This window comes from Panthera leo, chromosome D2 (genome assembly GCF_018350215.1).
Source record: "Panthera leo isolate Ple1 chromosome D2, P.leo_Ple1_pat1.1, whole genome shotgun sequence".
NCBI lineage: Eukaryota > Metazoa > Chordata > Mammalia > Carnivora > Felidae > Panthera > Panthera leo.
Window position 1 is genome coordinate 10,057,211 of NC_056689.1, and position 7,276 is coordinate 10,064,486.

Here is a 7,276-nt window from a genome sequence, read left to right on the forward strand (position 1 = left end):
AACTTAAAAAAGACCAAGTTTAAAGTATACTAATGCTATTATATGCTTATATGAAGTAAAGTGTTTCTTATGAAAGATCACATTTTGAAGTTTTTCAGACCTGTGTTTGAATTCAGCTCTGCCACTAGTTAAGTGGAACTCCTTAGGCAAATCAGTTATTCTCAATTTTCTTACTTTAAAAATAGCTAAAGGAATGTCTAACTCATTGATTTGTTTTGAGAATTCAGTATATTAAAAAGCAAATTACCTTGCATAGTCCTGGGCACACACTATCTGCCCATTAAGGTAAATTCTCATATTTCTTCGTATCATCTCAGTATTTTATCTAGAGAAAACCATATTATAATAAGCGTTTTGACTTTTCTGTATGCTATTGCTTTTGAATGGAAATTTGAAGGCATGAAAGTCATGAAAAGTCCCAAGGGGCACTTGAACACACACATTCATTTTCTCTGATAGGCAGTCACTGGTAATTCCTAGACTCAAGCTTTATAATTGCTGCCTTTGAACTCCCCACGGACAGGGTTGATTTAGGACAAAACTCAGGAGAGAATAAAAAAGAAACAGGCAATCAAGACAAAGTAATTTCCCTCAAGGGAAAAGAACGAGGGCACCCTAGGAATCTGTAGATATCATTCCAAATCCTGAGAGAGATAAATGACTTTTAGGGAGCAGATGGTTGCAATCAAATAAATGATCACAAGTCTTTACACTGAGTCAAATACCATATCATTGGAGAGAAGATAAAGTAGAAGCTTTAGTGAGTTAAGAATCAAGAAAAGACTCACACAGAATATATTAACAAACTTTTCCAATAAAAAAAAAAGTCACTTTGAGTTGATGCTGCCTTTACATTTTTACTACATATAGTATTCTCAACTTTTTCCATCAAATGGAAATCATTTCCATATTAGTCTAGGTATGACTGGAAAACATATAGTACATATATGTAAATTTTCAACATAGTTACTGACTTTAAGAATTTCTTCTTCCTTTTTTCTTTTCTCCATATATACTTGTTTCTTATAGTTTACAGTGGCAGTCATCTTGACCTTTTTTGGGTATTAAGTCAGAAATAAATACATGAATTGCAAATATAATTGGCATTTTATTTTTGTATTTTTATAGTAAATTTTGTAAATTTGAAACATTATATCATGTCCTTGTTAAACAGATATTTATTAAATGGTTATTAAGACATCATTGGGTACCTTCGTCCATTCAGATTGCTGTAGCAAAATGCCACAGACTGGGTTGCTTATTAACAACATAAATTTATTTATCACAGTTCTAGAAATTAGAAGCCAAAGATCAGTGTTCCAGCATGGTCATGGTCTTGTGAAAACCGTCTTCTGGGTTACAGACTGCTGACATTGCTATATCCTCATATGGTGGGGATACAGGAACGGGGGAGCTCTGTGGAGACAGGATATAGCAATGTGGACATTGCTATATCCTCATATGGTGGGGATATAGGAACTGGGGAGCTCTGTGGTGTGTCTTTTATAAGGGCACTAATACTATTTATGAGGGCTCAATCCTCATGAACTAAGCACCTCCCAAAAGTCCCATCTCCTAGTACTACCACATTGGACATTAAGATTACAACACATGAATTTTGGGAGGTCACAAATATTCAGACCATATCACGAGGCTAGGCTCTGAGATTATAATATTAATATAATTATAATTATAACATAACATACATAATAAAATATATTCAATGCACTACCAGTTTAAAGAAGGAATGACTGGCATAATCATTGCTCTGTTAAGATTATTTTACCCTATCAGAACATGGTGTAGAGACGTCTAAACATGTAGCAAGGTCCGTGTAAGGGGTTGGTCAATGAGATGGAATAAGTCTAATGTAAACTGAATTGTAAAGGGTAAGTAGGAGCCAGATTTGGTAGGGAGAAGTGAGTAGGATGAGGATATTCAAAATTGAATGATTAAAGAACACAGTATATACATTATTAGAAACTAAAGAGAATGTTTTTAAAATGCTTTAGAAAGTGCAAAAAGAAAAAAAAAAAACAACCCACCTCAGTTTAATTGTGGGAGAGACAGAAAGAGATGCTGGAAACGGGGCTGTACCAAGAGAAAAGCAGAAGAGATAAGTAGGGACTAGATAATGAGATAATGATATCATGAATGGTGCTAAGGATTTTATTCAAAAAATGAGACCACCCAAGATTTTTAAGCAGAGAATTAACTTGGCTAGGGTTGTGCTGAAAAATTACCAGTCTGCATTGTCAAAATTGATTTCAAAAATTTCAAGACTGGAATCATAGATATGATCTCGAAGAATTTCCATTCATTCATCTGTAAACTGAATAAATCTTGGAACTATGTTGTGGCTCTACCTTGGTACAATGTAGCACTCAAAGACATACCAGAATGGCATCAAAAATAATTACCAAGCAATTCTAAATCTTCCCAATAGTTTCTAAGAACATAAAGAACACAATTTCTCAAATCCTCTTTCCCTCGTTCTCAGTATCTCATATGTTTCTCAGTTACTCCCAGTGTCTTTTGTTAACAACAAACCCAAGTTACTGAAACATGGTTTCTAAACTTGCTCTAGAAAGGCTCTTTAGCTCTTTCCTCTTTTTAAAAATCATACCTGTCGTAAAGACAGATAAAGATCTTTTAGCCATTTCTGTCGTAACTTAAGCTAGACTCTAAGCCTTAGGGAACCTCTACCCCTAGCTTTACCCATTATATTGATCTGCAAAATAAAATTTAAAATTATATTAAGTAAAATATAATCTATCCCATTATGCACTCATCCAAGGAAAATGTGTTTGGCATATTTAAAAATGGCTTTTGCATTTCTCAGAGAAGTTGGTTCCTTTGACGAGAATCCGTTTCAGTTGAGCATCAAGCATTGATACACATCTTCAAAAAGCTTCAAGGGAAATGGGAAGAAAGGAAGTAGCATATTTAGTATAAACAGCCCTTAGGAGGAATACTCGTGAAGACGAAAAGAAGAGAATATTATAGGCAAGTGTATGCTTCTTTTTTTGATACAGAAACTCCTTTGTGCATTATTCAATATTGCTGGGGTTTCTGCAAATATGAACTCTGCCTACACGTATAGCTTAGATTTCTTAATTATTGAGTCTCTATGATAATCACCATTGTTAACATTCTGAGAGATGGTGAGCATTTTTGACACGTTTAAGATGTGGAAGACCTTGGCATTTGATGAAATAGAGTACTTGTCAAAGCTGTTGCTGAATTAAGGGGTTGGTTCTATTGGCTATCTTGAGTCAGGGAGGCTCTATTTTAGTCCTAATCCCCCCTTTTCCTAAATTATCCAAGATTATTGGTGTTTTTACCTTAGAGTCAAAACTTACCTCTTTCTTCCAAGCCATACATTCAGTCAATCAAGAAATCCTTGGTTCTGCTTCAACATAAACCTAGCATCTGACAAATTTTCTTACATAATCATCTCCCACTTGGATTTTTGGAACAGGTTCCAAATTTATATCACTAATTATGTTCTTGCTGCCATACAGTCTATTCTTAACATAGCAACAGGAGTGGGTTTTTTTTCTTTTAATTAAGCCAGTGTCTAGCAAACAAAAGATAATTACAAGCAGCTCTTACTGGGAAAAACTCCTTGAGCCAAGAGCAACAGCAAGAGTGTGGGGTCCTTGCTGTCCAGTGCATTATAAAAAGTGCTTTGAAATCTAATGTGGATGGGCATAAGATGTAGGAAGAGGGATGTTGGCCCTGAGTCTTTTAATGGAAGTGCTTCCAATGGCTTGACCAGGGACTGAGATCCAGTAGTTAGATGGCAGGGAAAATCCTTGGCTCTAGCCTTAATGCTCCAGCTTACAGGTGCAGAAGCCCAACTTCCAGAGTGATGAAAGACCAGTGATGCAGGCTTATAGCTGCAACTGTGTAATGACATGATTTGCTACCTCAGCACTACTGGTTGGAGAGAAGAGGAGGGTGTTTTGAGTCAAGTCTTGCTGTTAATTATTTTATTATTATTATTATTTTTAATCACCAGGCTATAGCTGGTCTCCAGGGAGTCCTCTAAGAAGTGGGCTCCTTTTCAGGGAGGCAAGCCTGCAGGAGATCATTCTTGGACAAATTAACTCTTCCTGTGCCAGATAAGGTCACTCTCATACTCAGTAATTTCCAATGGCTACTCACTTCACTCGGATAAAATTAAAAATCATTACCATGGCTAGTGAGGCCCCACATGAACCAGCTGACTTTTCAGACTCTCTGATTCAATTTTCTATCATTCTCTCCTTTATCATTACCTTCTATACACACTGGTCTTTCTTCTGTGTCTTGTACATGGCTTTGGATGGATATTTTTAGTGCCATTGCAATCTCTTGCCATCAAAATATTGGGGATTGGTGTCTACCAAAATCTTGGCACGTTTTCAGCCATTATGCCTTTTATGGGTGTAAATGTGATTTTTCTTTAGTTTGTTGATATAGTGGATTGCATTAATTTATTTTTGATTGTTTAAATCTTCATTCTTTCAAATTTTGCCATTCTAGTGGACATGTAGTGGTGTCTCATTGTCATTTTAATTTAAATTTCTCCGTAACTAATCATAAAGATATTTTCATGTATTTGCTACCAGTATATTTAAATTTTCAAAGTGTCTTTCAAATCTTTTATCAATTTAAAAATCAGTTTGTTATATTATTTCTAAATATATATATATATTTAAAGTTTTTTTTGAGAGGGAGAGTGAGAGTGTGAGTGGGGGAGGGGCAAGGAGGGAGGGAGAGAGAGGATCCCAAGCAGGCTCTGTGCTGTCAGTGCAGATCCTGATGTAGAACTCAAATCCACAAACCATGAGATCGTGACCTTAGCTGAAACCAAGAGGTGGATGCTTAACTGACTGAGCCATCCAGGCATTCCTAAAAATTGTTTTGTAATATTGGCTTGTTATGTAAGAGGTTTTAAAAAAAATACATATATATATATATATATATATATATATATATATATATTCTGAATACAATTCCTTTGCCAGATTACAGTTTTTAAATGTTACCTCCCTGGGGTGCCTGGGTGACTCAGTCAGTTAAGCATCGACTCTTGATTTTGGCTCAAGTCATAATATCACATTTGGTATACTGAGCCCCCGTGTTGGGCTCTCTGTTGATAGTGAAGCCTACTTGGGAGTCTCTCCTTCCCCAACTCCTTCTCTCACTCCCTCTCTCCCTCTGTCTCTCTTTCTCTCTCTCTCTCTCTCTCTCTCAGAATAACTAAATAGACATTATATAAATAAATAGTTATCTCCTTATTTGTGGATTGCTCTTTCTTATGTGTAATTATGTTCTAAAGATTATTTGTTTTCATTCTGAAGAAGTACAGTTTATCAATCATTGTCTTTTACAAGGGGTAACTGTTGCAGCACCCTATTTAATAAATGTTTATGAAACCCCAGAGTCACTTGGATTTTCTCCCATATTTTATTTTCTTTATTTTTTTAAGTTTATTTATTTATTTTGAGAGAGAGAGAGAGAGAGAGCATAGGGGAGGGGCAGAAAGACAGGGAGAGACAAAATCCCAGGCAGGCTCTACTCCATCAGTACCGAGGCTGATGTGGCGCTTGAACTCCAAAACTGTGAGATCATGACCTGAGCTGAGATCAAAAGTCAGACGCTTAACCAGCTGAGCCACCCAGGCTCTCCTCCATATTTTCATTCAGAAGTTTTATAGGTTCAACAACTACATTTAGGTCTTTTGGCAATAATTTTTGTATATGGTTAAAAGTGAGAGCCAAGGGTTATCATTTTCTTTGTGGCGTATGAATATCCAATAACTACAGCACAGTTTATCAAAAACTATCCTTTCTCCATTTAATTCCTTGGGACCTCTGTCAAAACTCAGATAATTTGAATGCATCCATTTCTGGACTCTGGTACCATTTATCTATGTATGCATTTTTATGCTAATTCTATACTTGCTGATTATAGTAACTTTAAAATACTTCTTGAAGTAAGTAGTGATGTGTTCTAAATTTTATTTTCTTATTCCAATTTGTTTTTGCTATTTTAGGTCTTTTGAATTTCCATACTAATTTTAAAATCAGCTTATTTATTTCTACCAAAAGCAATCTGGGATTTTGACCATCATTGCATTAAATTTGTAGTTCAATTTGTGTAAGAATAGACATCTTAACAATATTGAATTTCTGGATCCATGAAGGGATAGATCTCTCTACTTATTTTGTTCTTCTTTAATCTCTTTTTGCAGTGCTTGTAGCTTTCAGTATAAAGATCTCGTGTACCTCCAGACAAATATAGCTGTAATTATTTTGTACTTTTTGAAGCTATTTAAATGGTATGTTTTAAATTTTAATTTTTTATTTCCTTTTCTAGTGCATAGAAAACCAACTGGTTTTGTATATTGACCTTGTAATCTGCAAACTTACAAAAGTTACTTACTAGTTTTAGTAGCCTTTTTATAGGTTTCTTCAAATTTTCTACAGATAGGATCATATTATCTGAGAATAAATATAGTTTTAATTTTTCCCCTCATCTCTATAGATTCATGACTATTGTGAGCAGCACACCTGTATCCATCTGGCTAAAATTATTGGTGCACAAATGGATATGTATCTTTAAATCAGGCATTTCATATGTTTTACAAGATTTTATTATTACACACAGAACAGGAAAAGATCTCTTTCAGTTCTGGAGCATGTAAAGATATATATAGCCACATTTCTTGGTCGTAAGTCCATGTGCATGGGGAAATTCAGAGAATAGAAATGAGAGTTGAAGAGAGAATATTCTGAGAGTATGCATGTGAGATTCTGGATGCAGCTAGATCCACCCTCTGGCTACTCTTATCATTTTAGTACAGAAGACAATATATTCCTCCTTCCTTTTAGTTTTTGTTCAACTTAGTTTAATTTGGGTTTACATCATTTGCAAGTGAAATGATCTTGAATAATACAATAACGATGAATTGCAAGGATTATAGCAGTTGTAGATGTAATATGAATGCCAAATATAACACAAAGGCTGGGACAGAGACAATGGAAGTATACTTACTGATTGACAGCCCCAAAGGTGAATGCATATTTATACTTTGGCAACAGCCACCCATCACAAAGGGGTTTTGTTCTGGGTGAAGCTAAATATATATACATACATTCCATATAACTCTAGTCATTAAGTAATTGGAAAACAAATAAAAATGTATAAATCTAAACACCATACTGTAGTTCCTAAAAAGAACAATTATAGTAGAAACTCTGTCAAGATATAGCAAAAATAAAGA